At 35.9% G+C, this 21,493-nt stretch overlaps 1 protein-coding gene and 1 pseudogene across 6 annotated transcripts in view; both read left to right on the forward strand.

Moving 5' to 3' along the window:
- The window catches only part of EEA1 (early endosome antigen 1), a 454,815-nt gene that overhangs the window by 316,508 nt on the left and 116,814 nt on the right, over positions 1-21,493 (forward strand). The gene's annotated exons all lie outside the window — the stretch shown is intronic.
- LOC105067612 (protein S100-A10 pseudogene) lies at positions 5,724-9,383 on the forward strand (annotated as a pseudogene).

The raw sequence follows: 21,493 nt of genomic DNA on the forward strand, positions 1-21,493 counted from the left end.
GTACACCTCCAGAAACATCTCATACATTTTAAAAGACCTAATTTTAGGCCAATTTGATGTAACAGAGTTGATCTCACCCTATATCCCCCCATATTCACATATTCATCCAAGGATATTGATCATGCAGTTCTTGGTTAGTCTATTGTTTACTCCCACTTTGGCAGAGAGCAAAATAAAAATGTACTCAGCTGACTCTTCAGTGAGTCAGTAAGCCTTCTCTTCATTTCCTAATTCTAATTCTAGCTAAGACTGGAATAAGCAATTCTCTACCCAGCAATTTAATAAAACACATTTGTTTAAAACATACACATAGACCTTAACACATCAATTAAGATGCTTATAGGTTGTATCACATATGACATGGAAATCACAGAAGTACATGTATGTATGTAAATGTATGATGCAGACTGGGAACATTTAACTAAGCTGATAAATCACTGTGGACCTGCTTCCTGGTCTTCTACCATTTTTGGAAATGTTTTCCTTTTCTCATTTTGTTTGTGGTGGTGTTTAGTAGTTCACCCAGGGTTCTTGAGTAAGGACAGAGGACAAGAACATGTTAGTGTTGTGTGTGATGTTCACCCAAATCACAGTGATATATGAAAAAATATACTGGAGAGTATTATTTAAATTTGAGTTTCTCTAAATTATTCCTTTTAAAATAAACTAGGAGTCTACTCTAAACAGAAAAGAAGCAGGATGCTACAAAAATGAGAAATTCGTAACTGGAAAGGTGATAACTACCATGAATTACAAATAGAATAAACACAAAATTGTAAAAGAAGACATCTAAATCATTAAGAGTGGGAGAAGGAAGCAAGGAAAGCCACTGTGGAAAACAGTATGGAGATTCCTCAAAAGACTAGGAATAACTTACCATATGACCCAGGAATCCCGCTCCTTGGCATATATCCAGAAGGAACCCTACTTCAGGATGACACCTGCACCCCAATGTTCATAGCAGCACTATTTACAATAGCCAAGACATGGAAACAGCCTAAATGTCCATCAACAGGTGACTGGATAAAGAAGATGTGGTATATGTATACAATGGAATACTACCCAGCCATAAAAACCGACAACATAATGCCATTTGCAGCAACATGGATGCTCCTGGAGAATGTCATTCTAAGTGAAGTAAGCTGGAAGGAGAAAGAAAATTACCATATGAGATCGCTCATATGTGGAATCTTGAAAAAAAAAAAAACATAAATACAAAACAGAAACAGACTCATAGACATAGAATACAAACTTGTAGTTGCCAAGGGGGGAGTGGGGTGGGAAGGGACAGATTGGGATTTTAAAATGTAGAATAGATAAACAAGATTATACTGTATAGCACAGGGAAATATATATACAAGATCTTGTGGTATCTCACAGAAAAAAAAATGTGACAATGAATATATGTATGTTCATGTATAACTGAAAAATTGTGCTCTACACTGGAATTTGACACTACATTGTAAAATGACTATTACTCAATAAAAAAATGTTAAAAAAAATAAAATAGGAAATTCCATATGTTAAATAGAACCACTTTATAAAGTTAGGTCAAGGGTATATCTTGTAGACTTGTATGGATGTAGATTGGAATTTTCCTGAACAAGATACAGCCTCAGAGGTGTAGACAATGGGTGAGAACCAACCCCTAAGAAGAGCCCTCAACATATGTGCACAGGTCTTACTATGAAATGGACATGCTAGTCCAGCGACTATCACTCCCACAGCCTTTAGCGGAGAAAGTCAAAGATTCATTTGGACAGATGCATCTCTAGGAAGATTTCCCAAGAGAAGAGAGCATGGCAGCATGTCTTCCCTGGTCTGAATGGGCTGTTCTTCCCCTAGAGCCAAGCGAAGGGAGGCAGTGAGAGAGCCCCTTAGAATTAGGAGTGCTTGCCAGAAAGGGACGTCAGACTTTCAGTGCCTGGCCAGAGGCTTTCCAGGCTGGAGGAATGTGTACACCTACTCTCTGCTACTATAGGAGTGCAAGACAGGCAAGTTTTTGGAAGAATCTGACAAGGATCCTTTGGAGTTTGAGGGACAAAGACAAAATCTGCAGGCTAGAGTTGGGCTGGAGCTGCTCCTAGAAGCTAGACAGGGACAGAGGGTTGCAAGTTCCACTTCCACCATTGACTGGGCAGGAATGCCCAATGGTTCCCGTGGACTGAAGGGACACAGTGGAGACTGTCTACCAAATGGAGTGAAAGGACAGGCCATGCCTGACAGCTGTAATAGAAGAGAAGGGGGAGAAGGGAGATTTGAAATGGATGAGAAATTGAAGTTTAATTTACACTGGACTGGAATTTTCCATCGCTGAAAGTGAGACTCTTCTCACAACTGAGACTGGCCTCAAAGGTCAGGGATCTGCCTAAAATATCACTGGGGACTGAGAAGGGAGATCTGCTTGTTTGACAGCAGCAGAGGGAGAAGACAAAGCAGTTTACTGATTATGATTACTGACTCAGCACATTTAATAAATCAGTTACACAATTTTTTTAAAAGTCAGCTATTACACCACCTATGGAGTGTTCTTGCCAAAATTTTTTTTTATTTGTTTTGAGTCTAATTTAATCAAATCTCTTGAACTAATGAACAGCTTCCAGGACAGACAGGAGCTGGAAGAACTTGTTAATGACACCCAGAGGGTACCATCAGCCAAATCCAGAAGGTTAGAAATTCCACAGGATAAAAGCCCCCATTTTCTTCAACAACACATGGCATAGAGGAAGAGAGGGGAACTGTCATAAATTTTTTAAAAAAAACTTGAGAATATCTGACATGTAATGTATGCACTGTATTTGAATTTTTATTTGAATGTAAAAAGACATTTCTGAGACACTCAGGGAAAGTTGAACTTGGATTGGATATTAAATATGTTAAGGAATTATGAATTTTGGGGGCATGATAATGTAGTGGGGTTTTTTTTCTTTTAAGTTCTTATGCACTACAGAAACATACTGAAGTATTTATAGGTGAAGATTAGTTTTTAAATACTCTTGGATAAAATGATAAAAAATACACATAAATTTTTTTAAAGAATAAAAAGATAAAATATACTCCAGCTTAAAAGAAAGTAAAGTGTAAATTTGGAGAGAAGATTGATGAGAAAAGAATGACGGAACGGGAATAATTGTTGAATTTAGGTGATAGGTACCATCAGGCTTTATTATACCATTCTTTCTAATTTTGTATGTGTGAAATTTTCTATAATAGAATGGTAAAAATTAAAAATAAAATTACAAGGCTGTTTAAATAGCAAGTATCTTTATTTTTATTTTTTAAGGTCTTGCTGTGGTATGGATAATGGTTAAGAATTCAAGTGCTGAAATTCAACTTAGTTTTTTTGTTGTTGTTTTGTTTTTATTGAAGTATAGTCAATTTACAATGTTTCATTAGTTTCTGGTGTAGAGCATAGTGATTCAATTATACATATAAATGTATATATACATTCCTTTTCATACTCTTTTTCATTATAGGCTATTATAAGGTATTGAATATAATTCCCTGTGCTATGCAGTAGGACCTTATTATTTACCTATTTTATATATAATAGTTAGAATCTGCAAATCCCAAACTCCCAATTTATCCCTCCCTACCCCCTTTCCCCCTGGTAACCATAAGTTTATTTTCTATGTCTGTAAGTCTGTTTCTATTTTGTAAATAAGTTCATCTGTGTCATTTTTAAAGATTCCACATATAAGTGATATCATATGGTATTTTTCTTTCTCTTTCTGGCTTAATTCACTTAGTATGACAGTTGCCAGGTCCATCCATGTAAGCATTATTTCATTCTTTTTATGGCTGAGTAGTATTCCATCATATACATTATATGTATATAGATATATCACAACTTCTTTATCCAATCATCTGTTGATGAACATTTAGGTTGCTTCCATGTCTTGGTTATTGTAAATACTGCTTCTATGAATATTGGGGTGCAGGTATCTTTTCGAATTAGTTTCCTCAAGATACATGCCCAGGAGTGGGATTGTTGGATCATATGGTAATTCTATTTTTAGTTTTTTAAGGAATTTCCATATCAATTTAGTTTTGAATACTGGCTACAACTATTATCAGTTCTGTGACCTTTGGAAAGTCACTTAACATAAGCCCCATTTCCCCCAACTGCAAGATGAGAATAATAACAATGCCTTATTGTTGCTACAAGGATTTAGTGGGATAATATTTGTAAAATTTAACAAAGCACAGAGTTGTCCCAACTATTAGAGTAATCAGTAATCTCTGCAAATAAGTACAAAGTAAGCCCAAGTATTAGCCTACTCAAGTTTAATTTATACTTCTCTCTCTGTTTCCATTTTGAGGTACTATTTTTGATGCTATAGTTGCCTTCTTATCTTAAGTCTGAAAACTCTAATGCAGAAGTGAAAATTTGCTTAGAAAGAAATCCTCAGAGGTGGGGAACAGGTTTTTTTTGTCTCCTCACCTTGGAATGCTCCCAGAGTTGACTTTTGAGCTGTTAAATTTCTATAATTGCTAGTAGCACAAACCAATTCTGACCAACTTAAGGGGGAAAAAAAGGTTATCTTACAGAACCCGAGGAAAATCTAGACCTGCAAAGGCAAACTAAGTGTAAGCTCAGGAACCAGAAAAACTCTAATGATCTAAGCATGAAGCCATATGTTTACTTTCTTCAGGTCACCAAAATCAGGGTGAATGAACTTCAAGTATTTGAAGTTTCTGTATCAACTTGCTATCACTTTGCTTAAGATTCCGGTTTCAGAGAGTATCTGGCTCAGTTTGGGTCACATGCCCGTCACTTGGTTGGAAGAGGGTGGGGAATTGGGAACCTTTAATGACAATCCTACCAAGACTATATCCTAAGATTGTTATCTCTAACAATAGTTCTTATCTAGGGAACTAGTTGTACCTTAACATTCATTCTTCCCTTCTTTCATGGCGAGAGGGTTTTACCTGGCCAAATACCTGCTCAGATAAAGGCTACACTTCCAAGCCTCTCTAGAAGTTCTGTGTGGCCATGTGACTAATTGATGGTCATGCGCTGTAAGCAGAAGTGATATGTGAAACATCCAGATTCTGCCCTTGATAGAATTGGATGTGTTCGTCAAGTCTCCTTAACCCAGTCCCCCGACTGAAAGAAGGCTACAACTGGAACAGCTATCTTGGACCAACAATAGAAGTAGGACGGTGCAGTTTAGCAAATAAAAATACAAGACATTGAATTACATTTGAATTTCAGATAAACAAGGAATATTTTTCTAAAAAACAAAGTATATTCCAGGCAATATTTGAACATAGAGAGGTTCAACATATATTGTTAAGTGAGAATAGAACAGGGGACTAAATAGTATGTATACATTGGTTGATGACCTGTATGCTAGTGTGTGTTTAAAAAAAAATCTAGTTATGTTTAAACATGACCATTATCTCTATGATAAGAACAGTGATTTAGAGAGAAAGGAGAGGAGAGCCAGATACGGTGGTGGCCTAGACCAAGTGGTAGCATTAAGAATGGAAAACAGTAGACAACTGATGATACATACTGACTACCAATACACGTGTTTTGAAGACATACTAAATTGCTATCAGTGGTTTTCACAGGGTGGGCAAAGTGTAAATATATGGAGGACTTTCACATTCTAACTCATATATTCCTGCAGTGTTTTTAATAGGAAAATTGATATTTTTTACTTCCTAGAAATAAGAAAAATTTTGTATGTTTAAAAGTGCCATGAGAAGCAATAAATGCAAACTTGGGAAAATTGTTTGCAAAATTTATGCTACACGAAGTGTTGATATTCCTAATATATGAAGTGCTCTTACAAGTTCAAAAGACAGAGATGAACATACAGGTAGAAAATGGGCAGCAGAAATGAAAAGTCATAAAAGGAACACCTATTTCCAATAAGCTGAAAACATTCTACCTCCTTAATCAGAAGAGAAATACTATGACAACTAGATAGTATGTTCCTCCTAAATTGGCAATTTTTAAAAAGGAACAATCTTAATTTTGGCTCTGCAAGTTCCTTGAGTAAGATTGTTGTCAGAGAGTGGGATTTGGGAGTTTAGTTTGTCTTCAACGAAACAGCTTTCAGTGATGACAAATCCAAACATCATCCTTGAAGTAGGTCACACACTGCAAATGGGAAGACAGTGGGCAAGGAATTATGAGATCACAGTGTCAAATGGGCTATTGGTGTGTTTAACACAAATAACAATAATAACCATTTGTTACTGGGTATTTAAAATGTGCCAGGCCAATGCTGACTGCTTACAAAATGCTGTTGAGGGAGGTGCTGCTGTTCTCCACATCATACCAGGAGGAAAACCAAGTCTTAGAAAGGTTAAGTAACCTGTTAGCCCTTCTGCATTTACATAAATACCTCATTATTATTTTTTTTTCATTTTAATCAAGGCAACCATTTGTTGATACTTGTGAACCCTGCCTATATAAGCCCAGAACACAGCTCTAAACAATCTGGCTTGCTAGGTTTAAAAAAACTAATTTCTAAGATACTTATAATTAGGTGAATTTCTCTGGTCAGGCTTACTGTCATTAATCAGAGGCTCAATGCTTTGTTTTTAGGTTATTGAGGTTCTTTATGTCTCCTTCACTTTTTTTAAAAAATTGAAGTATAGTTGATTTACAGTGTTGTGTTAGTTTCTGGTGTACATCATAGTGATTTAGTTATATAAATAGTTATATACACACACACATATTCTTTTTCATTATTGGTTATTACAAGATATTGAATATAGTTCCCTGTGCTATACAGTAGGACCTTGCTGTTTATCTATTTATATATAGAAGAGAAACAATTCATTCTTAACTACTGTGCTATATACTTCATTCAGGAATACAATATGCGTTAATTAATTAAACGTCAAGTATTAGACACTAAATTAGGAACTGTGGGTACAGTGGTGAACAAAGTCTTTATTAGTCTTTAGCTGATAGTCCAGAGGGAGATGGAGATAAGTAAGTAGGCAATTATGATATACAGCCATATGTTGTCTACAAGAGACACACCTATAATGAGCAGGGTACTGGAGCTGCCTCATAGTGGTTCTTATCAGCCTGCAGAAGCTGACTATTATAGCAGCTTCATTCATAATAGTCCCAAAACTACCTAATGTCCATCAACTTATAAATGTATCCATAAGTGAATGTGACCTATCCATACAGCAGAATATTATTCAGTAATAAAAAAGAAATGAAGTATTGATACATGCTACAATATATATGGACCTTGAAAATATGTGCTAAGTGAAAGAAGACAGTCACAAAAAAAACATATTGTATGATTCCATTTATACAACATGTTCAGAAGAGGCAAATCTATAAAGATAGAAAATAAATTAGTGGTTACCAATTAGGACTGGGGCAGAGGGATGGTTGAAGTTAGTGGTTGCTAATGAGTCTTTCTGGGATGATGAAAATGTTTTAAATTGTTTGTGGTGGTGGTGGTGGTTGCCCAAGTATATGAATATATTAAAACCATTGTGTTACATATTTAAATGAGTGAATTTTATGGTATGTGAGTTATATCTCAATAAAGTTATTTAAAAAGCAAGTTGTGAACATCTCCTCCCAACTTTGCATTCAACCATTTTGGTGGGAGTAGGGTTGCCAGATTCAGCAACTGAAAATACAGACAACCAGTTAAATTTGAATTTCAGATAAACAGCAAATATTTTTTATATGTAAGTGTGTTCCATGCAATATTAACTACTTATATTAAAAAATGAGTCATTGTTTATCTGCAATTCAGATTTAACTAGGCATTCTGTGTTTTCTCTGACAATCCCAGGTGGGAGTATTGACACCATAGAAATCAGTACATTCTGCAAATCAGACGCTACTTCTCCTGCCCAGAGAGCTGGTTGTTAAGCATTTGTCAGCACATCACTGCCTAAACTATTAAAAAAAAAAAAAAGGAGACTAAAAGTCAAAGGATGTAAAAAAAGACATGCTAATAAGCAAACACTAACCAAACTAAAAGTGGTATGACTATATTCATATTAGACAAAATAGACTTTAAAACAAAAAATATTACTGTAATAAGGGTAAAAACATTGATAGAAGATTTACTTCATCAATATTTGATAATTCCAAGGTTGTATGGGACTCATAACACAGCTTTAAAATACATATAGTAAAAGTTGCCAAAACTACAAGAAGAATCAACAAATCTACCACCACAGTGGGAGATTTTGATATATCATATCAGTAATTAATAGACCAGTCATAAAAGGTATCAGTAGAAATATAGAAGACTTAAAAAATACAATGATAAGCTTCATCTACTGGACACATATAGACCCCTATCCCTGACAACGATGACATACATTTCTGTCAAGTGCCCACAAAGCATTTATATGAAAACTTTTCAGGTATGTGGCCAAAAAGCAAGTTTAAGTTTTTTAAGAACTGGTGTACACAGACTGTATTCTTTAAACACAATGCAATTGAATTAGAAATGCATTTTAAGAGATTTTTAAAGTAGTGTATATTTGAGAAATTTAAAACATACTTCTTAGAAAGGAAAAAGCATTGTTCTCCATGTTTATATTAGAAAGAAAAGTATACCTGACTGGCCGCGCGTCCCCGCCAGCCCGGAGTCCCCCGCCGCGCCTCCTTCCTAGGCTTCAGCAGACCTCACCAAAATGCCGTCTCAAATGGAACACGCCATGGAAACCATGATGTTCACATTTCACAAATTTGCTGGGGATAAAGGCTACTTAACAAAGGAGGACCTGAGAGTACTCATGGAAAAGGAGTTCCCTGGATTTTTGGAAAATCAAAAAGACCCTCTGGCCATGGACAAAATAATGAAGGACCTGGACCAGTGCCGAGACGGCAAAGTGGGCTTCCAGAGCTGCTTTTCGCTAATCGCCGGGCTCACCATTGCGTGCAATGACTATTTTGTGGTGCACGTGAAGCAGAAGGGAAAGAAGTAGGCAGCACTGAGCAGTTGCTCCTGCCGTGATAAGAAGTCTCCCAAAGGGTCGCTTAAGGAATCTGCCCCACAGCTTCCCCCTGTATAAGGATTTCCTGAACAGACTGGGACCCTTAGAAAATGTACAAATAAAACCCAACTCCCCTTGGAGAAGCAGAGAAAGAAAAGTCAGTTAAAGCCAGATAAGCTTTTGATTTTTATATTGCTTGCATCCTCTTGCCCTCAATAAACAAAATCCTTTTTTAGTTCTGAAAAGAAAGAAAGAAAAGTATACCTGAGCATTAATACCCTGAGCTTCACAGGGGGAGGGTGTAGCTCAGTGGTAAAGCACATGCCCAGCAAGCACAAGGTCCTGGGTTCAATCCCCAGTACCTTCAAGAAAAATAAGTAAATAAATAAAAATCCAATATTTCTCCCCCAAAATGAAAATAATAATAATAAAAAGCTAATCTTCAAACCTAAGCAATTAGAAGAGAAAACAAACAAAAGAACTAAAGCAAAAATGGAAATAATAATGATAAAGAAAAGTTAAAAGAACACACAAATGAGCAAATTTAGGAAAAATGTTTTAAATTGTAAAAACTTGAATCAGTATTTTAAAATCTTCTCATGAATGCAAAGAAAATCCACCAGACCCAAGATAACTTTATAGGTGAGTTCTAACACACTTTCAAGGAATAAAAAATGGAGGTAGGGGAGAAGAAACACTCTTGGACTCATTTTCTGAAGTTGGATGTACAAAATTAATAAACAGAAACCTCAGTTACACGGAGTAAGCAGGCCAGAAGGGGGAGCTCCCGCGCTCTGCGATGATAGCAGAGCTCAACAGGAGGAAGAAAGACTTCTTTCCTTCTAAGGACTCAGCTAATGAAAAGCCATGGACTCTGTTTACTACGGCCCTCTCAACTTCCTTTTCCTGTCTATAAAAGCATTCTCCTTCTCTTGCTGTGCCAGGACTTGCAAGTAGTAAGCCATGGCTGCAGACCTCGAATTGCAGTTCTCTGCTGATCATGAATAAATCCATCTTTGCTACAGAAATATCAAGCAGTCTGCTTATTTCAGGTCAACAGGTATAATGTGATATTAAAACCAAACAGGTTTAGTGTAAAAAATGCAATTTATAGGTCCTCTCAGTTTTTTTTAAATTGAAGTATAGTTGATTTATAGTATTGTGTTAAGTTTCTGTGGTACAGCATAGAGATTCAGCTATACATATACATATATATTCTTTTTTTCGTAATAGTTATTACAAGTTATTGAATATAGTTCACAGTGCTATACAGTAGGACTTTGTTGTCTATTTTGTATACAGTAGTTTGTGTCTGCTAATCCTAAACTACTAATTTAAACCCCACTCTGCCCTTCCCTTTGATAACCATAAGCTTATTTTCTGTATCTGTGAGTTATTTCTGTTTTGTAAATAAGTTGATTTGTATCAATGTTTTAGATTCCATGAATAAGTGATATCATATAGTATTTTTCTTTCTCTTTCTGGCTTACTTCACTCAGTATGACAATCTCCATGTCTATATCCATGTTGCTGCAAATGGCATTATGTCATTCTTTTTATGGCTCAGTGGTATTCCATATACCAAATCTTCTTTATCCAATCATCTGTTGTTGGATATTTAGGTTGTTTCTATGTTTTGGCTATTGTTAATAGTGCTGCTATGAACATTGGGTTGCATGTATCTTTTTGAATTAGAGTTTCCTCCAGATATACGCCCAGGGATTGCTGGATCATAGGATACCTCTATTTTTAGTTTTTTAAGGAATCTCCATACTGTTTTCCATAGTGGCTGCACCAAATTACATCCCCACCAATAGTGTAAGAGGGTTTCCTTTTCTACACACCCTCTCCAGCATTTATCATTTGTTTGATTTGCATTTCTCTGATAATTAGTGATATTGAGCATTTTTTCATTTGCCTATTGGTCATTTGTATCTCTTCATTGGAGAAATGTCTGTTTAAGTCTTTCACCCATTTTTTGATAGAGTTGTGGAGCTTTTTGGGGGGGAGGTTGTTTGTTTGTTTGTTTGTCATTGAGTTGTATAACCTATTTGTATATTCTGGAAGGTAAGTCCATGTCAGTCACATCATTTGCAAATATTTTCCTCCAGTCCGTAGGTCATTTTTGTTTTGTTTATGGTTTCCTTTGCTGTGCAAAAGCTTATATGTTTAATTAGGCCCCATTTGTTTATTTTGGCTTTTATTTCTATTGCCTCAGTAGACTGCCTTAGGAGAACTTTGCTATGCTTGTATCAGAGAATGTTTTACCTATGTTCTCTTTCAGGAGGTTTCTGGTGTCTTGTCTTATGTTTAAATCTTTAAGCCATTTTGAGTTTATTTTTGCATGTGGTATGAGCAAGTGTTCTAATTTCATTGATTTTCATGTGGCTGTCCAGTTTCTCAACACCACTTGTCAAGGAGACTATCTTTTCTCCATTGTATACTCTTGCCTCCTTTGTCAAAGATCAATTGACCAAAGGTGTGTGGGCTTATTTCTGGTCCCTCTATTCTGTTGCATTGATCCATATGTCTGTTTTTGTGCCAATACCACGCTATTTTGATTACTGTAGCTTTATAATATTACCTGAAGTCTGGGAGGGTCATGCCTCTAGCTTCCACCTTTTTCTTTGGTATTGCTTTGGCAATTCTAAGTCTTTTATGATTATATATAAATTTTAGGATTATTTGTTCTAGTTTTGTGAAAAATATCCCGGGTAATTTGATAGGGATCTCATTAAATCTGTGGATTGCTTTGGGTAGTGTGGCCATTTTAACAATATTAATTTTTCCAATGTAACAGCATAAGATATCTTTCCATTTCTTTAAATCATCCTTAATATCCTTAATGTTTTATAGTTCTCTGCATATAAGTCTTTCACCTTTTTGATCAGGTTTATTCCTAAATTGTTTTTGTTTTTTTTTTTGATGCAGTTTTAAAAAGGATTTTTTTTTTAACTTTTTCTGATATTTCTGATATTGTTAGGGTGAAGAAATGCAACAGATTTCTGTATGTTAATCTTGTATCCTGCTATCTCTACCTATAAAAGTTTAATTACATTTTGATACAGTAGCTACAGTTAGAAAATGCAAAAACTGTATATAGGAATCATTTTAATCAAAATGTGTTAAGACCATTTTGTAGTAACGTGTAAAACATTACTGAATGGTATTAAAGAAGATCTAAATACATGGAGAGACAAAACATACTCATGGATTAGAGGACTCAATAATTGAAGATACAGTTCTTCCAAAATTGATGAAATTGATTCAAGTCAATTTCAATTAAAATCTCAAGAGAATTTATTTTGTGAGTGGCATTTGTCAACATGTTTCTAAAAATTATGTACAAAGCAAAGGGCCAAGACTAGCAAAGTTAAGTATAAAAGAACAAGCTGATATCAAGACTTATCACAGCTACAACAAATTAAGGTAATGAAAAACTGGCAAGAGACAGACAAACAGATCAATAGAATGGAATAGAAAACTACCAACCAAATTACATATCTGTTTATTGAAAAACCTGATATCTGACAGAGCTGGAAATGAATAGCAGTGAGAGATAGTGGGCACAGCTGGTTATTCATATGGGGAAAAAAATTGGATTTCTAGTTTATACCATGTATAAAATCAATTTCAGATGCACTAAAGAATTAAATGTGAAAGAGTATACTTTTTCCCCCCTATACCTGCTGTTTCTTAATTGCCTTCAGCTCAAAATAATCTTTATGCTAAAGCAACATATTTTGATTCTTTCAGTAACAAGTGGCTTCTTGAGGTGGAATTTATTTTGTCGAATTTTACAATCTGGTTCTTGCTCCCTCCCCCTCCCCCCACCTCAGCTCTCTTCAGAGAGCACACGATTGTTTCCTCTCTACTTTCACTGTGAGAATGAGAGGCTAACAGATTTTCTACAGGTGCTGCTTGATTTTCCATCTCATCATATGTCATTTCCATTAATCTCTCTCTCTGCAGAAAGTTGGGCTGGAAACTTCCTCTATTCAAGCACCAGTATGAGGTCTTGGCTATCCTTCAGGCAATTTAGTTTACTTTTTAATTTACTTTGGGCTTGGTTACTTTACATTTTTTGTCCTAAAATGGCTTATGTTTTTAAAGTCAAAGTGAACCATGTCATTCTTTGTTTTCACTAATTTGTTCATTCAGCACATATTTTGAGTACATACTATGGGCAGGGCACTATTTTAGGTATTGGGGATATCACAATGCACAAAGGGGGGGTTCTGCCTTTATATTCTAATGGAGGGAACAGACAATAAACAAGGTAAATACATAAAATGTAGTACGATGGTGATAAATGGTAAAAAATGACTTTGTAAGAGTAGATGTTAAATTGTAGAAAACCAGACCAGTAATTGATGCAGATAATCCTTATGTTTTAGCAATGCAATTATCTTTGTCTCATAGAGATGGAAATGATTTGTGTCTGGTAGAAAAGACTGGGTTGTAACCCAAAGGTTAGTTTTATTGCCCTATGGGACATTAACCAATTTTTATGTAATTGAGTAATCTTATTCTAGCACTTTTTTCTCAATGACTATAAATAACTTTTGTCTTTCTATGCCCCATTTGAACCAGGTATATTATCCTGCTGGTTCTCTCATTAATGAGGTCAACAACTCTGAGAGTCATGTTTTTAACTTTTTGAAAATTACATATTAACATATAAAGTATGCTTTATATAATTCTGATTTGCTAAGCATCTTTAATGAGAAAACAAATAAACACTAATACAAATATATAATACAATAGAGATTTTTTTAAAAAACCTTCATGAGTTGATTTTTAACATTCTAATATTGATTAATACGAGGCATTAGAAGTGAAAATTATGAACACCATACAGTTAAGAGATGAAAGATTATGAAAATGTTTTTAAAATATACAGATAGTGTTAAAAGATAAACTATAAAAGAGACATACTAACATTTTTAAGAGTTTATTTGAGCATAAATCTGTTCTAATCAGGCAATACCAAACTAGAAGTGGTTAGGAGCACTCTAGCAAAAGGGGCAAACCAAAAAACTTTTATAGGGAAGAAGTGGAAGCCAAGCAAATAAATTATTTGATTGGCTATAGCTTAAGCATTTGTCTTATTTGGAAAATGCTAGTTGGATGTTTGTGTTAGGTTGTCCTTAGATTTTGATTTCTTAACTTTGAGGCATTTCAGGCTTTGGTTTTGATTTGCTTAGATAGGCTGCTAAGGTATTAGAACCACCTCAGTCTAATAGATATCTTATATAACTAATTTTACAATAGATAAGTAAATTAAACAACTAAACTCCTAGAATGATATTGCCTATTTTACTGATGTTTTCCACCAGTCCACTAGCTATTCAAGTGTTTGAAATCATTAACAGAACAGGCTTTGGACTACCTGGCTTCATATCTTGACTCAACCACTTCTTGGTCTGGGCAAGTTATTTAATCTAAGCCTTAGTACTCTCTCTCTTTTTTGTTTTTAATTGAAGTATAGTTCATTTACAATGTTGTGTTAGTTTCTGGTGTACAGTGCAGTGATTCAGTTTTATATATATATATATATATATATATATATATATATATATATATATATATATATATATATATATATGTCTTTTTTTTCATTATAGATTATTTCAAACTATTGAATATAGTTCCTTGTGCTAAACAGCAAGGAAGTCATTAGCAAAAGAAAATAGTCATTTTGGGCTGGGTTATCCTCTTTTGAGGGGCAGAGGAATATCAAGGGTTTTATTATGCAGATTGATTCTTCTTCCTCTGGGGGCTGGGGAGGGGCCATGTCTCCAGATTACCTCATTGGTGCTGACCAGAACATTACAAACTTGTTGATTAAGGTTACATTTGAGAGCCCAGAAATAAACCCACACGTATACAAGCAACTAATTTATGACAAAGGAGGCAAGAACATACAATGAAGAAAGGAATGTCTCTTTAATAAATAGTGTTGGTAAAACTAGGCAGCTATGTGCAAAAGATTGAAAGTTGACCCCTATCTTGTACCATATACAAAAATTAACTCAAAATGGATTAAAGACTTTAATGTAAGACCTGAAACCATAAATTCCTAGAAGAAAACATAGGCAGTACACTTTTTGACATCAGTCTTAGCAATATTTTTTTTAGATAGGTCTCCCTAGGCAAGGGAAACAAAACCAAAAATAAACAAATAGGATTACATCAAACTAAAAAAGCCTTGCACAACAAAGGAAAACATCAACAAAATGAAAAGAAAACTGCCGAATGGGAGAAAATATTTGCAAATCACACCTCTGATAACTGGTTAATATCCAAAATATATGAAGAACTCATATTACACTGAAACTGAGTCCTTCTAAAAGAAAGTTCCTCTGCTAAGTTTATGATTAACCTCTCTATCCAAAACATTATTCCCTTTCTTGTCCTGTACTGGTTCTCCTCAGGATAGAGGAGTATCAAAGCAAAAGAGGGTATTGAAAATGAGCAGAACCCTGTGAGGCCCTCCTGGGTGCAAAAGCTTTTCCAGGTCCCCCATTTCTTGCTTGTAGAAAAGGGCTTTGGTCTCCTAGGCCTTCCCTGTGTTCTTCCAAAGAGCAGATTCAAGCAGTTACTAATTAGCAAAGAGAGAAACTGCAGAAACAAAGGAAAATCAGTTGAGAGAAACAATAGTTCGCTGATAAAACAGAGTCTGAGCTCCTCCTGGAGGGATATACATAAGAATCTGATACATATCTTTGAGTTGTTCTGCAGGAGCTAAGGCCCCTCCATCCAGATGGAGGATGGTAACTATAGGCTGAGACCCCATACTGGTTAGGACCAGAAGTTTGACGATTGAGATTCCTAGAAGTCTGCTGTACCTCACTACCAACCAATCAGAAGAAAGTCATGCTCCCTGCACCCCTCACCCCAAATATTTCCTTTAAAAACTCTTCCCTAAAAGCCATCAGGGAGTTTGGGTCTTTTGAGCATCTCCCACTCTCCTGGCTTGGCCCTGCAATAAACCTTTCTCTGCTTCAGACCCTGATGTTTTGGTTTGGTTGGCCTCACTGTGCATAGAGAACAGGAACTTGGGTTCAACAACAACACAACAATAACAAAAAAACAAACAACCTAATTTAAAAAGAGGCAGAGGATCTGAATAAACATTTTTCCAAAGAAGACACAAAGATGGTCAGCAAACACTTGAAAAGATGTTCAACATCACTAATTACTGAGGAAATGCAAATCACATCCACAATGAGCTATCACCTCTGTTAGAATGGCTGTTATCAAAAAGACAAGAAATAACAAATTGTTGCTGAGAAAGTGGAGAAAAGGGAGCCCTCCTGTACTATTGGTGGGAATGTAAATTGTTGAAACCACTATGGAGGTCTCCCAAAAAATTAAGAATAGAACTATCAACTAAAATGAAATGTACAACATGAAAGCTGTGGGTCAAGTTTATTCAGTATCTTACTGAGGACTGTAGCCCCAGAGACATCCTCTCACATAGCTCTAAGAAACTGTTCAGAGAGGTAAGGGGGGAGGTCAGTAAATATGTAATTTTGGCAAAGAGGGTATGTGCAACCAAGCACACATCTTGTTAGGAGGTTGCCGATAGGAGGAACAGACATCTTAGTTTATGGTTTTAGTGCTTTTCTAAGTATGGGAAGATGAAAGAATCCAAGTTCATAAAAAGTTTCTCCTAAAAATATATTAACTATTTGAAGGTCTGTACTACCAGTTTTCCCAGAGAACAGAGTGCCTCATTCCTGATCTCTGCCCTGAACTCCTTTCAGGGTGTGTTAAAGGTCAGCTGCTGCAGTGGCTAATGATTCAATGCTTGCAGAGCTGAATGGCTAGTGACATTCTTTAGTTGGCAGGACTACCACATGATCCATCTATTCCACTTCTGGGTATTTATCCAAAGGATATGAAAATACTAATTAGAAAAGATATATGCACCCCATATTCATTTCAGTATTATTTATAATAGCCAAAATATAGAAACAACCTAAGTGCCCATCAATGGATGAATGGATAAAGAAGTGGTATGTGCACACACACACACATATACATACACTGGAATATTATTCAGCCATAAAAAGATGAAATCTTGCCATTTGCAACCAATGGATGGACCTTGAAGGTATTATACTAAGTGGAATAATTCAGGTGGAAAAAGACAAATTCCATATGATTTCACTCATATGTAGAATATTAAAAAAGCAGAATAAACAAACAAGCAAAACAAAATGAAAACAAACATGTAGATACAGAGAACAGATTGGTAGTTACCAGAAGAGAAGAGAGGTGGAGGGAGGACCAAAGGTGTAAAGGAGATCAATTGTATGGGCAGATAAAACTAGATTTTTGGTGGTAAGCATGCTGTAGTGTATATGGAGGTTGAATTATAATATTGTAGACATGAAATTTATATAGTTGTCCCTTTGTATCCATGGAGGTTTGGTTCCAGGACCCCCCACAAATACACACATGCTCGAGTCCCTTATACAAAATAGAATAGTACAGTGAATACAGCCGGCCCTCCATTATCTGTGAGTTTTGCATCTTCAGATTCAACCAACAGTGGATGGAAATTTCAATTGGTGATTGGTTGAATCCGCAGGTGTGCAACACAAGATCAGGGAGGGTCAACTGTACATTTATTGGAAAAAAATCTGCAGATAAGTGGACCCTCACAGTTCAAACCCGTGTTCAAGGCTCAACTGTATAAAGTTTACACCAATACTATGCTACTTCAAAAACAAAAATTACATTCCTGAGGAAGATGGAAACTGCAGTTTGGTATTAAATCTGGGTTTGATATTTATCTTAAGCACAGCTGACATGGTTTGGGGCTGTAGTTTTTCTTGTTAACATATGATATCTCAGAATTTTTCTTCAGTATATAAAAGGATTTAAAATTGATTTTGGCATTTATTTCTCATCGTAAGACTAAATTATTTATTATTAGCTTTAAATTTCATCCCAAGATCTTCTAATTAGTTTCTTGAGTGAACTGTAGGGAGGAAAAATCATTTTCCCTCTACCCTTCTGAGTTACTGACTGAGACACCCTGTAATAAAAGGCAGATTAACAAGAGAAAAACAAATGGAAGTGTATTAACATGCATACCTCATGTATATATGGGATATACCGAGGGAAAAATGAGTAACTCCCTAACTAGCCTAAGCTATCAGTTTAAAGACCATCTTCAGCTAAAGATAAAAGAAAGGAAGGCATGTGTGTATTGTGTGTGTGTGTGTGTGTGTGTGTGTGTGTGTGTGTGTGTGTGTGTGTGTGTCTGTGTGTTGGTGGGAGGAAGCCAGTTACAGGAGGTTACCAGGAAAAACCTACTAATGAAGGATAACATTTCTTATGCACATTTAGGTGGGTGCCATTGATAAGATTCTCTTGTATTTTAGTTATTCAGTTTGTTAATATGGTGTATCACATTAATTGATTTGTGGATACTGAACCATCCTTGCATCCCTGGGATAAAGCCCACTTGATCGTGGAGTATGATCCTTTCAGTGTGTTGTTAAATTTGATTTGCTAGTATTTTGTTGAGGATTTTTGCATCTATGTTCATATTGGTGATACTGGCCTGCAATTTTCTTTTTTGGTGATATCTTTGTCCGGTTTTGGTATCAGGGCAACGATACCAAACTCTCATAGGAGTTTGGTATGTTGCAAATTTAAGTTTTTTGGAACACTCTAGAATTTCTTTTTTTGAATGTTTTCAATCCATGGTTGGTTGAATCTGCAGGTGCGGAACCCATGAATACAGAGGGCCTATTGAATATTCATTCAGCCAAACCCCAAATGCCAAGCCACCTCTGGGCTTTTTCACCCAAACAAGTTTGACTATGCGGTCCTGGGCCATCAGATATTTTTTATTTGTCTCTTCCTTATTCTTTATTCTTATATTGTATAAAAACTTCTTGTCTTCCACCTCATTTTGCAGTTTTCTGAAAGGAGACCATGAATACCATGATATGTTTGTTTGTATCACCTAAATTGTCTTCTTTGATCATTTTTCAAAAATAGTAGTTTACCATCCTTCTTTCTGCTTAAAAGCAGGGCATATATTTCTCCCTTCTCCTGTACCAGGTAAAGGAGAGCTATCTTTATTACTTGTTAAAAGATAAACTAAAGTATATTAAAATTTTTTAAGGGTATATTTGAGCAAAAATTGATTTGAATTGTGCAGTGCCTGACTGGAAGTGTTTAGGAACAGTCTACCAACAGGAGCTAGGGGAAGGACTTTGACAGAGAACAGGTGGAAGCTAAGCAAGGAAATTATTTGCTTGGCTTTAGTTTAAGCAATTGCATTAACTGGGAAAGCCTAGTTGGCCGTTTGTGATTGGCTGTCCTTAGGTTTTCAATTCTCAATTCTGAGGCATTTTGGACTTAGGTTTTGGTTTGTTTCTGTAGGCTGCTAAGGTGTTGCCTTCTATTTAATTAATTTATCAATGGCCTCCTTTTTGATTAATTTATGACACTGGAGATGGAGAGCTGGCACTGAGATGAGTCTGCATAAACAAACCGTACTAAAATAACCCTTATCCTCCTTTCCTTCTACCCATATATTTTCTTGTCACTTTCCCACAATTTATCTGCTCTAGAAGCCCAAACCCCTCTGTCTAGTCACTTCTGTACAGTGTATCACCGTTTGTTAGAAATGACATATAAGTCCCTGAGTCTAAACACTTCTTTGGATTTTCACTTCTTTTTTCGTGAAATTGTCCTACACATGCAAATATTAACATCAATAAAATTCATATGCTGTCTTTCCTGTTAATCTGTCTTTCGTTAGTTTAACTTGCATTTCCCCAGGTACTTGAGCTGAGAGGGTAGAGGAAGTCTTTCTTCCCCTACAAGGTAAACGGGAGAAGAAGGAGACTGTGTTTTCCAAAAGTGGTTCTTTAATTTTCTTTGCAGATTAATTTGTCTTCTTGGTTTTTTGTCAGCCAAGTATCTGTTTTATGTATTAACCAAAATCTGTCAAATAAATTGTATTTTTGGATCTCATTTTTAGCCAACTAATCCATAACAAGCATTATTCTTAAAACATTTTTAAAAAGGGTACTGTGTTATTTTTATATGTAATCTTGCAAAGCTGGCATCAAGTATACTATTGCAGTATCATTTAGAAATGATACCATGAATGAGCTGATTGCCCTGAGTTATCAGGTGGATTTTTTCTCCCTTAACAAAGAAAACACATTTCTTAATACAGACAGATATAGATAGAGGGGAGAGAGACAGAGACAGAGATACAGAGACAAAGAGAGTCTCTTCCATCCAGAATATTTTTTATACAATAATAATTGAACTACTACTAATAATTATATTAAGTAAAGTACTATATCATCTCTCATTCCTCACTTATGCTACCTGTAGTAACAAGACATTTTCAGATTAATCTTTTACAAAAGACCATTTGTTTGAGCCCTGACCACAATACTGTAAATTTTCAGACCATTCTAAGCAGTCTATGGGCTTAAGCAACATACTGTTTGAATTATATGGCCTCTGAAATATTTTGTCACTGAGTTTCTATCAAATCTTAAGGGGAGATGGAAGTGCAGTAAGTCTAAATTCTATACAACTCATCAGTCTAATTATGCTGCCTGGGGGGGGGGGCAGCTGGCTAGCTGTCAAGAGATCTCAGGAAATTCATTTACATTGGTAAACTCACTGTAGTACAAGGTCTGAATCTTGGCTTTGCAGGCTCAAAACTTGAATTTTTGTCAGCACATTGAAAGTAAAGTCTTCTCTTGGCAAACTCTTATTATTCAAGCTTACAGAGACTGGAATGTCATTTTATTAATTTACAATGGGCAATAAAATATTCATGTGGATTGTTCTGCTTGCATCAACAGGACAAGTGCATTTGCTCTTTAAAGATAAAACTACCTGGGAAGCCAATTATAATTGAAAATTGGGGGTGGTGTCTGTATTCAGAATAAGAGGAGATAGTTGAATGATGTACCTTAGGGACAGGCTTGTAGCCTAGAGCATTTTGAATCTACAGTGTTTCCTTCTCACCCATAATAGGGTTTAGTACAAAGTGGAGGTACACATAGGCCGTATAGCTTACTTTGGGGTGGGGTGAGAGTTGGGGATGAGTAGGAATTAGAGAGACAAAGGGAGGATGAATGTAGGAAACATTCCAGGCATATGGAATAGCATATGTCAAGGCCCAAAAGTCAAGGAGAGACTGTGATGAGCCAGGAAACTGCAATAGTTCAGCATGCCTGAAGCGTACAGTGCAAAGAAAATACTGTCAAGTGATAAGGGGGAGGGGTAGCTGCAGCAAGACTATGGAAGGCTTTGCAAGCCACAGTAAGGAGTTTGGGTTTTTGTCCTGAAAATCATAGGGACTACTGAGGAATTTTAAGTAGGGGAGTAATGACAATCAGGTTTGTGCTTTAGAGAAATCTCTCTGGCTGCAGGGTAGAGAATGAATTAGTTGGATGCAAGACCAAGACCAGAGATGAGTTCTAGGTCAGAAAGGAGTGACTTGAAAACTGGGACGATGTGAGAGACAATTTACAGGATT

The sequence above is a fragment of the Camelus bactrianus genome, chromosome 12 (assembly GCF_048773025.1).
Source record: "Camelus bactrianus isolate YW-2024 breed Bactrian camel chromosome 12, ASM4877302v1, whole genome shotgun sequence".
Taxonomy (NCBI): Eukaryota; Metazoa; Chordata; class Mammalia; order Artiodactyla; family Camelidae; genus Camelus; species Camelus bactrianus.